Source organism: Neofelis nebulosa, chromosome X, assembly GCF_028018385.1.
Source record: "Neofelis nebulosa isolate mNeoNeb1 chromosome X, mNeoNeb1.pri, whole genome shotgun sequence".
Lineage (NCBI taxonomy): Eukaryota > Metazoa > Chordata > Mammalia > Carnivora > Felidae > Neofelis > Neofelis nebulosa.
The window spans coordinates 14,902,573-14,921,720 of record NC_080800.1 but is presented as its reverse complement, the minus strand read 5'-3'; the positions used below and the strand labels follow the sequence as shown (position 1 = coordinate 14,921,720).

At 39.0% G+C, this 19,148-nt stretch overlaps 1 protein-coding gene across 5 annotated transcripts in view; it reads right to left on the bottom strand.

Annotated features, from left to right (window-relative positions):
• CDKL5 (cyclin dependent kinase like 5) overlaps positions 1–19,148 on the bottom strand; it is a 193,940-nt gene that overhangs the window by 150,980 nt on the left and 23,812 nt on the right. The window contains exon 1 of one of the 5 annotated variants that reach the window (XM_058714270.1): positions 10,623–10,724. The exons of the other annotated variants lie outside the window; for them this stretch is intronic. The gene's annotated coding sequence lies outside the window, so the exon portion shown is untranslated. Of the gene's footprint in view, positions 1–10,622; positions 10,725–19,148 lie in introns of those variants that run through there. 5 annotated transcript variants of the gene reach the window in all.

Here is a 19,148-nt window from a genome sequence, read left to right as displayed (position 1 = left end):
GTAGCTACAAGAGGAAATAGCCTTCCACAGACCTCTCCACAATCACGCTCTTTGCATTCCCACTTAGATGGCTGTACACATATGGCTTATTAAAATTTTCCCAGTAAGCTCTGACTTATACACCTGTACCAGTGCTTCAGGAGGATCTGTTATCCCTCCCTTTCCTGATTTCCACATCCCCAGTAACTCCTACACCTGTATAGTCTGCTTACTAATTATAGTAATCCCTTATCCCAGAACACTCACAGTGGTTCTATTTCTCAGAATGAATCCTGACTAATATACTCAAAATTCAGCAATTTATAATCCAGCAGTATTGACAAAAAGGAATTAATTACTGAAAGCCATTTCCCTGTTACTACTAAGCTCAATTTTTCCTGAGATAACCAGGTTCACTCCACCAAACTACTTCTATATGTGAGAAATGTTTGTTGTTTTCTATCAAGTAATTTCTAAAGGACTGCTCTGTGACTTTTATCTTTATTTCCCTACATATAGCACATTAAAAAAACATTTTAAAAACTTATCAAATAATCCAAATTATAGTATTTATTTTGACTTGTTTTCATAAGAATATTAATATTTATTTTTTAAGTGTCGTTTAACCAATTTGTCATTTGAGAACTTGCTAAGAGACAAATGGACTAAAAAGTAGCAATTTTTAAGAGGACTTCTCTGAAAAGGGCCCATGAAATCTAATAATAAAATAATAAAAATGCCAAAATTATGGGGTGCCTGGATGGCCCAGTCGGCTAAGCTTCCAACTCTTGATTTCGGCTCAGTTCATGATCTCACGGTTCATGGGTTCCAGCTCCACATTATGCTCCAGGCTGACAGTGTGGAGCCTGCTTAGGTTTCTCCCTCTCTTTCTTTCTCTCTCTCTGCCCTCCCCGTCTCAAAATAAACTTTAAAAAAATGCAAAACTGATGAAGTAATCATCAGAAACATCTCTCCCACTTCCCCCACCAAAAAGAATATATATACTAAGCACTCAAGTCTTGAACTGCACGCTCACAGGTCTCATTCAATGATTCTTTTCTTTTTTTTAGTTTTTTTTTTTTTTAAGTTTCTTTATTTATTTTTGAGAGAGGCAGAGACAGCACAAGTGGGGGAGGGGCAGAGGGAGAAGGAGACAGAAAACCCCAAGGAGGCCCCACACGTGAGCACAGAGCCTGATGCAGGACCAGAACTCCACAAAACCATGAGATCATGACCTGAGTGGGCCAAAACCAAGAGTTGGATGCTTAACTGACTGAGCCACCCAGGTGCCTCAATGATTCTTTTTTTTAAGTCACTTTTTCTAAAGATTTCCCAAGCTCAGGGCACCTGGGTGGCTCACTCTGATGAGCCTCCGACTTCAGCTCAGGTCATGATCTCAAGGTTAGTGAGTTTGAGCCCTACATCGGACTTGTTGCTATCTACCTGTCAAAGCACATAGCCAAAAATATTAAAAAAAAAAAAAAAATTAAGATATGTCCAGAATGCATAAAAATATATGTACATACTAGTCTGTTGTATCATTTACTAAATATCCACAAATCTAGTATAAAAAGTTAAAACTTACCAAAACTTATTCATTCTCGTCTTACAAACGAGATGTGCTGCCATTCAGTTGAGAGACATGTAAAGGTGTAAACAAATGTAAAGATGCAGTATTAAGTAACTGCATAAAAGTAACTGTAGTACATACTGTACCACTATAATTTCCTAGCTACCTTCTTTTGCTTTTGCTTTTGAGGTGAGCTCAACTGCAGTATCTTCTTAAAATGCTATGTGATACTAAATATCTCTGTGTGAGCAGTTCATCCCTTCAGTAAAACGCTTATCACAATAAAAAGTGATCTCTCACACTTCTCACGTGGTGTTTAGTGCAAGACTGTGAGTAACACCACGGGACCCATACAAAGTGCCACTAAAGTGCTTCCAAGAAGCAGAGAAAAGTCATGACATTAAAAGACAGAGTTGAATTGCTTGATATGTACCACCCAGGCTGAGGAATGCAGCTGTGGTTGCCCAACATTTTAAGAAAAATGAATCCGGCATTGAGGACCATTCTAAAAAAGGAAAAGAAATTTCATGAAGCCATCACTGCAGCTAAGCCAACATGCACAAAAACCTTGCACTTTTTGTAAAATAGCTTTTTATCTCCTATGGAAAATGCAGCTTTTATGTGGGTGCAGGATTGCTAGAGATTCTAATATGATTCACGAAAAAGCAAAATCATTATATGACAACTGAAAGCAAAAGAAGGTAAAGGATCTAATGGTGAAGATTCTTTGCCAGCAAAGGATGGCTTGGTATGTATACATGTATGTATGTATGTATGTATGTATTAATTTATAAGAGCTTTGGCTTTAAAAATGCCAAGATAACAGAAGCAGCTTCTGTCCATCAAGACACAGCAGACGAATTCCCAGATGCCATTAAGAAAATCACTGAGGATTACATATAAGGGGCATGGGCAGTTAGGATCCCACCCCCTTTTTAAAAGTTGAATATAAACAGGGGCCCCTGGGTGGCTCAGTTGGTTAAGCGTCTGACTTTGGCCCAGGTCATCATCTCATGGTTCATGAGTTCAAGCCCCACACTAATATGTGGAGCCTACTTGGGATTCTCTGTCTCCCCCTCTCACTCTGTCCCTTCCCCACATGCACTCACACACACACACACACACTCTCATAATAAACAAACTTTAAAAAGTTGAATACAAATAAACTCATGAGCACTTTAGCAACTTGACAACTTATTCACATGGAGAAAATAGTTCTTTCAAGTTATGCGAAAAAGAAAAAAAAACAGTAATTCTGGGTATATCCTTACAGGTGAGTTTATTGTTCACAGTAATGTTGTCAAAAAGACTGAAGAAACAGACTAGTCCAATGGTACAGAACATAATAAAAAGCCTCCTGAGCAGAAGTCCTATGTCAGTTCCTTTTCCTGTATATGTTAGCAATGTGTAGCTGAACTCTTGGCATTGAAACTAGAGAAGCCAATAATAGAGGAGCATGCACTTTTCAGTACTGGGTGTAGGATGTGGATCATAAGGTAGATGAAGGATGCAGAGTGCTATATTAGAGTGGCAGGAGTGTTAAGTCATTGAGGGAAAAGGTTAGCGAAAGAAATCTAGATTCATGACAATGACCTCAATTTTCTTCTATAAAATGGAGATAAACAGTAAAGGGTGGGTGGGTGGGGCCAGTACTGCTTACTCACCTATTTTGGTGATAAAAATGAGTCTATCATTAATTTCATTTTAGGAGAAGGTTGATAGACACTGGCCCTTGGATTCAGTGTTCATGGTCACTGTTAAACTGGCATAAGACAATCTAGATTATTTGTTTACTTCTGAACCTGTTTCCTGCTAGAATTAGAACATAAGCTTCACAAAGACAGTCATATTTGTTGAATTACAATGAAGAGGGTTGTGGTGGAGATTAAGAAATGCACGTAAAACCCTCACAGTTGACCATAGGCATCGCTTAACTAAATGTAAGATTCAGTTCACCTATAGCCACTATGAGTACCTGGCAGATTTGAACTTTTGCATGGACTCCTGTCAGGTGTAAGTTTTTGAAAACTTTTGAATAAATTATAAGAGAAAAAGAAGAATCATCGAGGAGAAAGGATATCTGACTGAACAGGCTTTTAATGAAGACAAAAGTGCCCTCTTCTGGAAAACAAATACCACAAAGGACATTTGTTAGTAAGGAAGAGAAGCACGCACCAGGATTTAAGGCAGGAAGGGATACGCTAACTCTGTTTTGTAGAAGTGCAGTTGGGTATATGACCAGGACTACTCTTACCTATAAAGCTGCTATCTCCCATCCTCCCACCCCTGCCAAGACTTGAAGGGAAAAGATAAACACCAGCTGCCAGTCTTCTGGCTGTACAACAAGAAGGCCTGGACAATGAGAACACTTTTTCTGGACCGGATCCATGGATGCTGAAGTCAGAAAGTACCTTGCCGGTAAGGGACCACCTTGCCTTTTAAAGTTCTTCTGACACTGCACAATGTGCTACCCAAAACAACACGAGTTCAACATCAAAGGCACTGAAGTAGTCTAGTTGCTCCCAAATACATCTATATTTCAGCCTCTAGATCAGAGGGTCATAAGGATTTTCAAGGTTCGTTACACACAGTATTATACCGAAAAAATTGTCAACAGTATGGGGGCAAGCCCTGATAGACATTACATCGTGAAAGTCTAGAAGGATTACCCTACTGAAGATGCCACCATTATAGAAAGAGCCATGGAAAGCATCAAGCCTAAAAAAAAAAAAAAAAAATTCCTGCCAGAGAAAACTGTTGAGATGTTGTACATGACTCCACACAGGCTTTATGACAGGGCCAATCAAGGAAGCCATGAAAATGGCCAAAAACAGGTGGGGGGTGGTGAGGGGCAAAGAGTTTCAAGATACAGATCTTGGGGAAATTCAAGATCTGATAAACACCACATCAGGGGAATTAACAGAAGACAACTTAATGGAGACAAGTTGTCTGAACCAATGCCAGATGATGAGGAAGATATAAAAGAAGCAGTACCAGAGAACAAATTGACATTAGACAATCTGGCAGAAGGGTTCTGATTATTCGAGTCTGCTTTTGATTTACATCACAGACCTTCCTATGATATGGGCACTAAAACTAAATCGAACAGTAGATGAAGGATTGGTACCATATGGAAACGTTTTTAGGAAAGTGAAAATGCAACAAAGTCACCAAATTATGATATATCTCCATAAAGTTAAACACAGAGTGTGGCTGCCTCTCCTTCCATCTCCTCCACCTCTTCCGCCACTGCCACCCCTGAGACAGCAAGACCAACACTCCTCTTCCTGCTCCTCTTCATCCTCCTCAACAGGAAGACCATAACGATGAAGACCTTTATGATAATTCACTTCGACTTAATGAATAATAAATAATCACCATGCCATACAGTTAATAAACTTCTCTATTGTGTGTGTGTGTGTGTGTGTGTGTGTGTGTGTGTGTCTGTCTTCACAGGAAAATCTAACAACCGTATGTCAGGAACTGTAGGAGATGTTTTGTGTCATCATCATTGCCTAAGTAGAACATATGTGCGAGACTTGTGCAAGACACAAGGTGAGTGATGTGGGTTTTTTTTTTTTTTTTTTTAGTTTATTTATTTTGAGAGAGAAAGGAAGAGAGAGCAGGGGAGGGGGATAGAGAGAGGGAAAGAATCCCAAGCTGACAGCATGGAGCCTGACACGGGGCTCAGTCTCACAAACTACGAGATCATAAACTGAGCCAGCATAAATCAAGAGTCTGATGCTTAACTGACTGAGCCACCAAGGTGCCCTGAGTGATGTTTAATATAAAATTAATAATCTGTTAGTTTTCTTACCAGTTTATAACTGTGCTTTCAAAAAAGTACATTACTGTACAGCATTGCCTCTCCCCCTCTCATAATTGGAGAAACTGCCCATTAGCCTATCAACACAGGTAAGTGGTTTTTTAAAAAATGTAACCATGTCTCCAATACTGTACATCTGTTTTGTCTCGTATAAGATAATATTAATATAAGTACTGACACAGATGACTCATCCTGTAAACAGATCATGTAAATTTGCAGTATTAATAAATACAGTACAGTACTATGAGGGTATTTCCTCTTACGATTTTCCTAACATTTTCTTTTTTCTACTTTAAGAATACAGTATAATACATATACAAAATATGTGTTAACTGACTTTATGTTGTCAGGCTTCCTGCCAACAGTAGGGCTGTTAGTGAAGTTTTAATTTTTTAATGTTCATATTTTTTGAGGGGAGGGGAAGATAGAGTGCGAGCAAGGGAGGGGCAGAGAGAGAGGGAGACACAGAATCCGAAGCAGGCCCCAGGCTCTGAGCTGTCAGCACAGAACCCATCATGGGGCTTGAACTCATGAACTACGAGATCATGACCTGGGCCGAAGTCGGATACTTAACCGACTGAGCCACCCAGGTGCCCTAGTAGTGAAGTTTTGAGGGAGTTACAAGTTATTAAGAGGATTTTTTACTCTGAGGGGATTGGTGTCCCAAACTCTCATGTTGTTCAAGGGTCAACTGTATATATGAAAACCCAGTCCTATATGTAGCTAGAATATGTACAGGGGGAAAGATTAGGAGATATTCATGCTAATAAAAGAACCCTTATTTTACAAAAGGCTTTGCTTCATAATTTATTTGAAGGGAAGATTCCAAAGCGTGTTTAAAATTATTCCATCTAGATGGGGCGCCTGGGTGGCGCAGTCGGTTAAGCGTCCGACTTCAGCCAGGTCACGATCTCGCGGTCTGTGAGTTCGAGCCCCGCGTCAGGCTCTGGGCTGATGGCTCGGAGCCTGGAGCCTGTTTCCGATTCTGTGTCTCCCTCTCTCTCTGCCCCTCTCCCGTTCATGCTCTGTCTCTCTCTGTCCCAAAAATAAATAAAAAACGTTGAAAAAAAAAATTTTTTTAATTATTCCATCTAGAAAAACTCTGAGAAACAAACTATAAGATAGTGTTATTCTATAAAAACACATATAATTATAAAAGCCAGCACTTGTACTTACCAAAGTCTCACTATTGAATCCTTACCCACAAAATAGTATATGGTTTATATTTTGGCTGGAAAGGATTTAAGCCCCTGCTAAATTTCCAACTCAAGAAAGGCACATACAACTAACAAAATGACTCAGTAAACCACCACTGGGAAAAACAATACTAAGTAGCATTTGACTCTATGTGGCTTCCTAAAGAATCCTGAAACATATACTATATTAAATTTTACAGTGCCAGTACATTTTGAAATGAATAGAGGATATTCTGAATTAATTAACTTAAGGTCACAATTTTTGTTTTTAACTTAAACCAGTCTCACACCCTATCCATTTGCTGTTTATAATTACAGCTATAAATTTTTTCAAACTGGAAAATTGCAAACTGGATTTAAATATAGCATGCTCCAAAATTAGAATAAGATTCTCCTCTATACTTGATCTTTAAAAATTTTTAATCTAGAGGAATAGTGAAATTATTTACCCTGCTAAATTGATTAAAGATACTAATTTTTTTTAATGAGCACATTTGGAGTCCTAACTTACAAGCCTCAAAAAGTTTTCTAGTGTCTTAATGACAGTCCACACACATATGACATTAATTGAATACCTACCATGTGTAATGTGTAAAAGCACTGCAGAAGAAATGGGGAGGGGGGGGCAGGTTCATTCCACAATGCTAATTACAGTTTCAGCCTCTGTTTGTCCACTCCCATGACTGACAAAACAATCAATAGAACCCTTGTTCATTATAAGTGCCTTTTTTGCTGGTCCATCCCTACAGCTCCATTATGTTACTGTTAATAATCCAGAACCAGGATGACACAGACTCCCCCATGGAGATGTCCCTGCAAAAGTTGACTGAAGTGGTAATCACTTTCCCAAGCTTGATCAACATCTGTTGACTCCCTTGATGATGGAAGCCCACAGAATCCCGCAGCTCACACAAGCATGTGTAACAGTGCCAGAGCACAAACTACAACAAAACTCTGATACCTCAGTTGCAATCAGTCCACCAAGTAGTTAACTTGGAATTTTCCTCTATGAAACACTATGTGACACTTCCCCACACTGACCCCCATATGCCACTTCTCTCCCCACACAGTTTCAAGAGTTCTTCCCACAGTTATCTCTGTTGGCACCACACAGCACTACCTGAGCAAGCCAATGCCCTCTGCAGAAGTGGAGAACTCCCTGGGCTATTTCTGGTACACGACTTCTAAGATGATGCTTAAGAAAAATTAGTACATCAGAAGTACCCTGTGACTCTACTACTTCGAGGAATTCTTTAAATTACTCATAAGCTTTCATATATACACAAGTCCTTGGGATACATCAAGAGTTACCAACATCACAATTAAATTCTAAACATTTAAAGATTTCATAAAATTTGTTTATACAGGCCTTAGGAACATTTATGATGTCTCAAAAGATACTATTACCTTTCACTGGGCCTCATGACTTTTGGGTTTAAATTCAAAGATAATCCAGTCATGAGAATGGGAAATAGTTTTAATTTTTCATTTAGGAAGAATTTTTGCTTCCAATAATGCTGACTGTATAATTCAGGCAAACCGTTCCACTACAAACAGAAAGCTGGGTGAAAAAATGAGAATGAAGGGAAAAAACTATCACTAATCACAGACTACACATATAGAAAATCCAAAATAATCTACAAATAAACTATGAGAAAAAAATGAGTATCAAAGCTGAGGGATATAAAAGTTAATATTCAAAAATCAATTTATTTATATATACCAGCAATAAAGTTAGAAAATGAATTTTTAATACCATTTACAATACCATCAAAAAATACCAAATTTCTGGGTTCCTGGCTGGCTCAGTCGGTAGAGCATGTGGCTCGTGATCTCAGGGCCGTGAGTTCGAGCCCCACACGGGGTGTAGACATTGTTTAAATAAACTTAAAAATATATATATCGGGGGCGCCTGGGTGGCTCAGTCAGTTAAGCATCTGACTTCGGCTCAGGTCATGATCTCGGGGTTCGTGAAATCGAGCCCCGTGTCAGGCTCTGTGTTGATAGCTCAGAGCCTGGAGCCTGCTTTGGATTCTGTGTCTCCCTCTCTCTCTGCCCCTCTCCCACTCATGCTCTGTCTCTGTCAAAAATAAATAAACATTAAAAAAAATTAAAAAATATATATATATATACATATCAAATTTCTAGAAGTAAACAAAAAGAAAAGTGGAAAACCTTTACACAGAAAGCTATAGAAAACAGTATATTACAAAATTAAAGGAAACCTAATAAGTAAAGGGATATTCCACGTTCTTGAGACTTACCATACTTAAAGATGTCAATTCTATCCAAATTGATCTAGAGACCCAATACAACCTCAATCTGAACAAGTTTTTTTTTTTTGTTTTGTTTTGTTTTTTTTTAACATTTATTCATTTTTGAGAAGGAGAGAGACAGAGCATGAGCCAGGGAGGGGCAGAGAGAGAGGGAGACACAGAATCCGAAGCAGGCTCCAGGCTCCGAGCTGTCAGCACAGACCCTGATGCGGGGCTTGAACTCATACCGTGAGACCATAACCCGAGCTGAAGTCGGACGCTCAACCGACTGAGCCACCCAGGCGCCCCTGATCAAGTTTTTTAATGGAAATTTGCAGGCTTATTCAAAAATGTATTTAGAAATGCAAGCAGCCAAGGAAAACAAGACACTCTTGAACAAGAACACAAAGACTTTCTCTTCAGGTATCAGGACTTATTATAAATATAAAGCACAGTCATTAAGACACTATATTAGGCAAATGGATGAAAGGAAAGAACAGAAAGCACAGAAATAAATTATATATGGAATGAATGGATGCTTGTTGTACAACAAAGTTGGCATCACAGACCAGAGAGTAAAGTTCAATCTTTGCCAATAAATGGTGCTAAATCATTTGGATATGCATAAGGAAAACAAAATCAAACTTAACCTCTACCTCATAACATACATAAACATTAATTTCAGGTATGTTCTAGATCTGAATCGAAAAGTAAAAACATAAAGCTCCTAAAAGATAATGTAGACTAATATTTCTCTGTACATACAAGCACCAACCATAAAGGACAGCACAGATAAACTGGACTGTATTAAAATTAATAACTTCTGTTCACCAAAAAAAGAATGGCAAGGTAAGCCACAAAGCAAAGCAGATATTATTATACAGTTTTTTTAAATGGTCAACAGGGGGCGCCGACTTCACCTCAGGTCATGATCTCATGGTTTATGAGTTCAAGGCCTGCGTTGGGCTCTGTGCTGATAGCTTCAGATTCTAAAGCCTGCTTCTCTGTGTCTCCCTCTCTCTCTGCCCCTCCCCTGCTGCTCAGGCTCGCTCGCTCTCTCTCTCTCAAAAATAAACATTTAAAAACAATTTTTTTATTTAAATTTTTTTTTTCAACGTTTTTTATTTATTTTTGGGACAGAGAGAGACATAGCATGAACGGGGGAGGGGCAGAGAGAGAGGGAGACACAGAATCAGAAACAGGCTCCAGGCTCTGAGCCATCAGCCCAGAGCCTGACGCGGGGCTCGAACCCACGGACCGCGAGATCGTGACCTGGCTGAAGTCGGACGCTTAACCGACTGCGCCACCCAGGCGCCCCCTTTTTTTTTTTTTTTTTTTTTAATTTTTTTTTTTTTTTCAACGAACAATTTTTTTAAAGAAATTTAAAATGGTCAACACATGATAATGATAAAAAACAGACCAACTTTTAGTCAATAAATTGTATTGTTTTTAAATTCTCTATAGAAAATGCACTCAATTATTGTCTGAACCTGGAGCAGACCATATCCATCACTCCCAGCCCTTGATATACCACTAACTTTTAGAGATTTACAAGGTTTAGGTCTTCACCTGGATCAAGTTACAGAAGTGTTGGCTTTGTGAAAAATACACTGTGGTGTTCACTGATGTCTCATATACCTCGTTAACTGTTTATCACGCTTCACTACAAAATAGTTTAAAAAGTCAAAGGGTGAGTATGTATACCTCCTGATTTACAAAATAAAAAAAAAAAAAATGAGACAAAGATTGTAACTTCCAATCAACAGCCAGTCAGTCAGAAGCCCAAGTGACCATACCTGGACTTGGATTGTCCTCAGAAGGGGATTATGGTGGGGCACACGGCAGTAATGTTGTAGGACTGAGCCCTTACTCTATGGAATCTAATGGTATCTCCAGGTAGATAGTGTCAGAATGGAGTTGAATTCTAGAACACCCAGGTGGTGTCTGGACAACTGCTTGGTAGTGTTGGAAATACACAGTACACACACACACACACACACACACACACACACACACACACACACACTGGAATGTGGTAAAGAATCCTTGTTGATGATCTGAAGTTGGAATGACCCCAGAATTGTGTTTAGAGTCTTACAAATTTTCTTACAAAAAGACAGATATAAACAGGCCTTTAACAAAACAAATATAAATACCTAATAAATCTATGAAAAGCCGTTCACTCTCACTAGTAACCAATTAAATAAAAAAAGAGACACAGTGAAATCATTTTTAACCTAATATGCTGGTAATGATTACAGTAACTAACAAACATCTCATGTTCTTTCACAGGTATGGGAATAGGTGAATTCATTCATTGCAGGTAGGAATATAAAGGTTTCTGGAGGGTAATCTGGCAATAAGTATCAATATTTTAAATTTATGAGTACCACTGGATTTAAAAACCCATCTACTACTAGAGATTTATGCTAAGTAGAATATCAAATGGGCAAAAATGGATACTACAAAGGTTGTATACTAGTTGTATACTACAGCAGTGCTGTTCACAATAATCAACAATAAAAAAAAACCCAATGTTGTCAATGTAGGATTGATAAAGTAAACGATGTCACAGAATACACAGAATCATGCCACTATTAAAATTATTTAACTAGGGGCGCCTAGGTGGCTCAGTCAATTAAGTGTCGACTCTTGGTTTCAGCTCAGGTCATGACCTAACATTTGCGGGTTTGAGCCCCACATCAGAGCTCCACACTGACGGCTGAGCCTGCTTAGGATTCATTCTCTCATTCTCTCTCTCTCTCTCTCTCTCTCCACCCCTCCCCCACTCATGCTATCTCAAAACAAAACTTTTTAAAAAGTTTTAAAATTATATAACTATTGGGGCGCCTGGGTGGCTTAGTCGGTTAAGCATCCGACTTCGGCTCAGGTCATGATCTTGCGGTCTGTGAGTTCGAGCCCCGCATTGGGCTCTGTGCTGACCGCTCAGAGCCTTGAACCTGTTTCAGATTCTGAGTCTCCCTCTCTCTCTGACCCTCCCCCGTTCATGCTCTGTCTCTCTCTGTCTCAAAAATAAATAAACGTTAAAAAAAAATTTAAAAAATAAAATTATATAACTATATTTACTGATATAGAAGAAGAGCTATAATATCTTAAATAATCATGGTATAGAACATGGTATATTCTGTGAATGAAAAAAAATTTTTTCACAAAAACAAATGAGCAAACTGTATTCCACAACTTCACTTGTTGCTTAGGAAATTCACTGGTATTTAGCTGCCTATTTAAGAGGAGAATTTTGGGGGCACCTGAGTGGCTCAGTCGGTTTAGCATCTGACTTCGGCTCAGGTCATGATCTCATGGTTTGTGAGTTCGAATCCCACTTCGGGTGAGCTCAAGCCACACCTCAGGTAAACCATGAGCCCCACTTTGGGTAAAACCATGAGCCCCACTTTGGGTAAAACACAAGCCCTGCTTCAGGAGCCCGGCTTCTCTCTCTTTCTGACCCTTATGGGATTCTCTCTCTGTCCCTCACTCACTTGCGCCCTCTTTCTCTCAAAACAAAACAACAACAACAACAAATAGAAGTGCTTTACTATTTAAAAATAGTAATAATGAAAAAAAAAAAGGAAAATTGTGTAACTTGGTATTGAGTTCCTATGTATGAGACCATGTTATGCCCAATACTAATTGATTCTTCTAAGACACCAGAATAACTTTGTTATTCTAATAAGTGCCATAATGTTTCATCTTCAATATAGTTGGGGTTCTTCTTCCAAGACTAATGTTGGCAAACAGAACATCTCATACTGTTTCACCATAGATTTCCTCTGTAACACCTGATATGGAGAAGATGTTTTTATGACCATGTGAAATGAAATTGCCATCTTTACCAACTAGCTGCTCCTATAAACATGGTTTCCAATATACAAAATCCATCAATTTCTAAACATACATTAACCTGTATATAATCTTTCATATGTGAAACATTGGCAGGTGTTCAAGATCAATTTAACTTGCCTAAGGAATTGTTTTCAAAACTGTATAATTCCATGTATACAAAACTAAATTTAAATCGATACTCAAATATTTAAACAGAAAAATGTACTGCTTCTAATGTGGCATTTGGGGGGATTTTGCTTTCTTCTTCACCTTCCCTAGAGTGCCTAAATTTCTTGTGATGGGTCTGTATCAATCAAGAGAAGAAGCTATCCATTTTTAGAAAAAATGACCTTCCTCCATACCCTACTTCCTGTACCACGTGGCATCTCCACCTTCTGCCTGCACTACGTTAGGAGGCACCACTATGCTCTCACCTAGCACCAGGTTCAATGCCTCAGCTTCTTCTCAGACCATTGCCTCTGTCTGGACACTTACCCAGCTGGCTATAAAGGCCCAGCCATATCACTCCTCAGCAGCAGTCTCCTTTCAATTCCCAAGATGACTCCTCCCTTTAATTTACCTCACAGCTTCCAGTATCTTTTTTTTTTTTTAAGTTTATTTATTGTGAGCGAGACAAAGAGGGCAGGCAGGGAAGGGGCAGAGAGAGAGAGGGAGTAAGAGAATCCCACGCAGGCTCCACACCACCAGTGCAGAGCCCATCGTGGGGCTTGAACTAACAAAACTGAGATCATGAACTGAGCTGCAATCAAGAGTCACACACTTAACCAACTGAGCCACCCAAACGCCCCTCCAATATCTTTTAGTTTTAATTCACCCTATAAAAGTGTGTCAGCTTACAGATGCTCAACATTACTAATCAGGGAAATGCAAATCAAAACCACAATGAGATATCACCTGACACTAGTTAGAATGGCTAAAATCAAAATGAGAAAAAAAAACAAGTATTAGAAAAGATGTAGAGAAAAAGGAACCCTTGTACACTGTTGGTGGGAATGCAAATTGGTGCAGCCACTGTGGAAAATATGGAGGTTGCTCAAAAAATTAAAAATAGAAATACCATATGATCCAAGAATTTTACTACTGGGTATTTACCCAAAGAAAATTAAAACAATTCAAAAAGATATGCACCACTACGTTTATTGCAGCATTATGCACAATAGGCAAAATATGGAAGCAACCTACATGTCCATCAATAAGTAAATGGATAAGGAAAATGTTGTGTACACACACACACACACACACACTAGAATATTACACAGCCACCAAAAAAAATGGTGATATCATGCCATTTGAGACAACACAGATGGACCTAGAGGGTATTACACTAAGTGAAATGATTCCGACTGAAGAAAGATAAATACCATTATGAACACTCATAAATGAGGCTAAAAAAAAAAGAAGAATCAGACCTATCATTGCAGAAAACAAACTGATGGTTGCCAGAAGGGGGTGGAGAGGGCTTGAGCAAAATGGGGAAAGGAGAGAGGGAGATAACAAGCTTTCCAGTTATGGAATAAATAAGTCACAAGAATAAAAGACACAACATAAGAAACACAGTCAATGATATTGTAATAGCAACACAACAGGACAGATGATAGCTAAACTTGTGAATATAGCATAATGTATAAACTTGTCAAATCACTAAATTGTACACATACTAATGTAACATTGTGTGTCAACTATACTCAAAAAAAGATAATAAAAATCAAATAACAGTTGTCATGAAAAGAAAATAAACAAACAGGGGCGCCTGGGTGGCTCAGTTGGTTAAGCATCTGACTTTGGCTCAGGTCATGATCTCACGGTTCGTGAGTTCAAGCCCCGCATCAGGCTGTGTGCTGAGAGCTCAGAGCCTGGAGTCTGCTTCAAATTCTGTGGCTCCCTCTATCTCTGCTCCTCCCCTGCTCATGCTCTTTCTCTGTCTCAAAAATAAATAAATATTTTTAAAAAGTAAACAAATAAATAAAAGTCTGCCAGCCTACTCTCCCTAAAGTAAGCTCCCAGGATGTCCCTTAACTAAAACGATTCCCCAGCCCCTGCATACTCACACTCTAGTCTTCAAGGTCCCTGCTACAATCCAGCCTTCTTATTCTCATCTACTACCTTTCTTAAACCTTACTCTCCAACCAAAAGGCAACTGACTATTCTCTGACCAATCAAGGGTAGACCAGTGGTTCGCAGATTTTAGTACATCACAATCACCTGGACAGTTTGTTAAAACCCACATTTCTAGGATCAACTCCCAGAGTTTCTAGTTCAGTAAGCCTGAATGTGATGCTAATGCTGTCAGTTTAGGAATCACACTCCAAGAACCACTTGGTATAAATTATAGATGGCCCCCAACTGACAACAATTCAACTTATGATTTTTCAACTTTACAAAAGCAATCCAAATTCAGTAAAAAGTGTACTTTGAATTTTGATCTTTTCCTGGGCTAGCAATATGTGGTATGATACTCTCATAATACTAGGCAGCTACAGCAAGCCACAGCTCCTAATCAGCCATGTGATCACAAGGGTCCACAAACCGATACAACCATTCTGTTTTCCATTTGCAGTACAGTATTAATGAGATATTCAACACTTTATTATAAAATAGGTTTTGTGTTCGATGACTTTACCCAACTGTAGGCTAATATAAGTGTTTTGAGCACATTTAAGGTAGGCTAGTTAAGCTATGATGTTCGGTGTAGGTTTGGTATTAAATACATTTCCTACTTAAAATATTTTCAACTTACAATGGGTTTATTGGGGGGGGGCTGGGTGGCTCAGGTGGTTTTGTCTCAGGTCATGATCTCACAGTTCGTGGGTTCGAGCCTCGCATCGGGTTCTGTGCTAGCAGTGCAGAGCCTACTTAGGATTCTCTCTCCCTCTCTCTCTGCAGCTCCCCTGCTCACACTGTCTCTCTCTCTCAAAATTAATAGTCTTTAAAAAAAATTTTTAATAAAACAAAATAAAATAAAAAACAATAGGTTTTTACTCCATTGTAAGTCAAAGAAGAACTGTAAACTCTCCTGCTCCATGACTCCATCAAGCAATTCCCTTCCCCTGGCAAGCAAACCACCGCAACTGAAATCCTTTCAAAGATTGACCTCATACACCAACACCGCACCCCCCAAACAAAGCCAAACATGGTGCCTTCCTCTCTCTGCAACCCAAGCTAAGAAGTGATATGCTGTGATATGGAGGTCCCACAGTACTTTATTTATAACTCTAGTGACAATATATTTGGTCTTGTATCAATATGTGTGTCTCCTATATCCATTAGACTAGGATTGTGAGGTTTAGAGACTCATCCTTATGGGTCTTTCCTTAGACATGGAGATGCCTAGGACAGAACCTTGCAAGTATCAAGAACTCAGTTTGAAACTTTCTGAATTGAACTAAGAGCATTTCAAAAGGATCTTGTTCCTTATTCAACTACAAACTTCACACTGTAGGCCCTCAAACAGTAGCTAGTCATATCGATGCCATGCAAAGTACACTAGTTCCCACAGCATATAGCAACAGGGAAACAGCACTCAAAACAATTTACAAAGGCAAGAACCAGTTTCTTCAAAGAACTATGTGTCTTAAAAGTCAATCAAGATTGTTAGCAAAGGAAGACAGAATGCTTAGTTTTTGTACTCTTTTAGGGCCATCTGAACGATATGAAAGATCTGTATTATTTTCAGATTTATTTGGAAATGACCCCAAGGGTTCATGACATGTAGTGATTAATGACTTAACTCACACAGGCTTGGGGGAAATAGAACACTTAGACAGTAAATATACCTAGATGACAAACTTTAATCTTTTGTGTGGTATCAAAAAGAAAGAAACATAAACTGGTATAGCTACTTTAGAAAGTTGTTTGGTATTATGTACGTATGCTATGGCTTGGCAATTTTCCTCCTAGGTGTGTACCCAAGAGAAATGAAAGCATCTGCCCACAAAAAGACGTACATAATAGTTTATTTGCATTAGCCAAAACCAAGAAACCACCTAAATATCCATTAACAAGAGAACGGATAAATTGTGTTTTACCATAAAATTGAGTTTTCCATAAAATGGAAAAAAAAGATTCAGGAAACTTTTGCTGCAATCATTGCAAAACCACTCTCACTGAGAAATCCATGGGAGTGAACGGTTCACAGAAATGTTTCTATCTATCATGTCCAATTATATCTTCCCTGAGAAATGACATGTAGTACTGCAAATACCAAAATTAGAAACCTGAAAATTTTCACTGGAGTGCATCCCATCAAACCATAGCCTTCTAACAGAATGGGTCACCTGCTGAAACCCACTTGCTAAGTGGTAAGATAATAATTTCAATATGATGAAATTTCTTTTAAAAATCCTCCAAATCCTGGGGCACCTGAGTGGCTCAGTAGGTTAAGCGTCTGGCTTAAACTCAGGTCATCATCTCACAGTGCATGAGTTGGAACCCCACATCAGGCTGTCTACTGTCAGCACAGAGCCTGCTTTGGATCCTCTGTCTCCCTCTTTCTCTGTTCCTCCCTCTCCTCAAAAATAAATAAACATCAAAAAAAAAATCCTCCAAATCCTCAAAAAAAAAATTAAAAATAGAACTACTATACAATCCAGTAATCTCACTTCTGGGTGTATATCCAAAGGAAGCAAAATTAGTACCTTGAAGAGATATCTACATTCCCATGTTCACTGTAGCATTGCTTAAATAGCCAAGATATGGAAACAACCTAAACATCTATCAGTGGATGAATGGATAAAGAAAATGTGGTACGGTTCATGAGTTGGAGCCTCACATTAGGCTCCACGCTGACAGTGCAGAGCCTGCTTGGGATTCTCTCTTTTCCTCTCTCTCTGCCCCTCCCCTGCTCACACGCTCACTCTCTCTCAAGAATAATTTTTTTGGGGGGACGGGGGGCGCTTGGGTGGCTCAGTCGGTTGAGCGTCTGACTTCGGCTCAGGTCATGATCTCGCGGTATGAGTTCAAGCCCCACGTCGGGCTCTGTGCTGACAGCTTGGAGCCTGGAGCCTGCTTCGGATTCTGTGTCTCCCTCTCTCTCTGCCCCTCCCCCGCTCATGCTCTGTCTCTCTGTCAAAAATAAATAACATTAAAAAAAATTTTTTTTAAAGAATAATTTTTTTTCTTTAATGGTGTGTATATACAGTGGAGTAGTATTCAGCTATTTAAAAGAGGGGGAAGGGGCACCTGGGTGGCTTAGTCAGACTGAAGTGTCCAACTACTCAGGTCATGATCTCGTGCTTGGTGGGTTCAAGCCCCACATCAGGCTGCCTGGAGTCTGCTTTGGATTCTATGTCTCCCTTGCTCTCCACCCCTCCCCCGCTTGTGCTCTTTCAAAAATAAATAAACATTAAGAAACTTTTTAGGAAATAAATAAAAGAGAGGGGAGGGGGCAGGAGGAAATTCTGCAGTTTGCAACAATCTGGATGAACGTAGTGGGCATAATACTAAGTGAAATAAGCCGGAGAAAGACAATACCGTATGGTATCACTTATACGTGGAATCTTTAAAAAAAAAAAAAAAAAAAAGTTAAGTTTGTAGAAACAGAGAAGAACAGTGATTGCCAGGGGGTAGGGAAATGGAAACATGTTGGCCCAAGCGTACAAACTTTCAGTTATAAGATAAATAAGTTCTGAAGGTCCAGTGTACAGCATGGTTACTTTGGTTAATAATACTATATCGTATACCTGAAATTTGCTGAGAGAGATCTTAAGCATGCTCACCAAAACAAAAAACAAACAAACCAAGGAACTGCGAAGTGACGAATGTGGTAATTAACTTGACTGGGGTCATCACGTCACAATGCATACATATATCATCACATGGCACACTTTCATTATATACAATTTTATTTGTCAATTATATCTCAATAAAGTGGAGAGGAATGAAAATAAGTACTCTGCTTTAAAACAAAATCCCTCTTTAAAAAAGGACACCAGGATACACTGAATAAAACCAACGAAGCTACCTCCTGTAGGGGAAAATGCAGAGGCTTTCCCCTTTTATCCAAACTCTTCAACTCCAGTTAAACAACTCCAGTTTTTTTCTGGGTACCTACTACTTACTATCCTATGCCCTGAGGTAAAACCAAAGAAACACAGAAGAAAACAAAGAAAAGACAAGTTCCCTGACATCCTTGAAAGAAGAAATACATATGAGAGCAATGCCAGCAAGTAAATGCCTAAAGCTTCTCCAACTCCACAACTCCCCAGGTGTAACTGTGGAACCACACTCCACAGTTATAATCATAAACATTCTGCAATGGTGGAGATATTCTATACCTACACTGTCCAATACAGGACCCACTAATCAAACAATTGGGTACTGGAATTGTGGCTAGTGCGACTGAAGAACCAAATCTTCATTTTATTTAATTAACCTTAAATTTAATCAATTTAATGTCTAATTACAGTTTAAATTTAAGTACCCACATGTGGCTATAAGCTACCATATTTGACAGTACAATT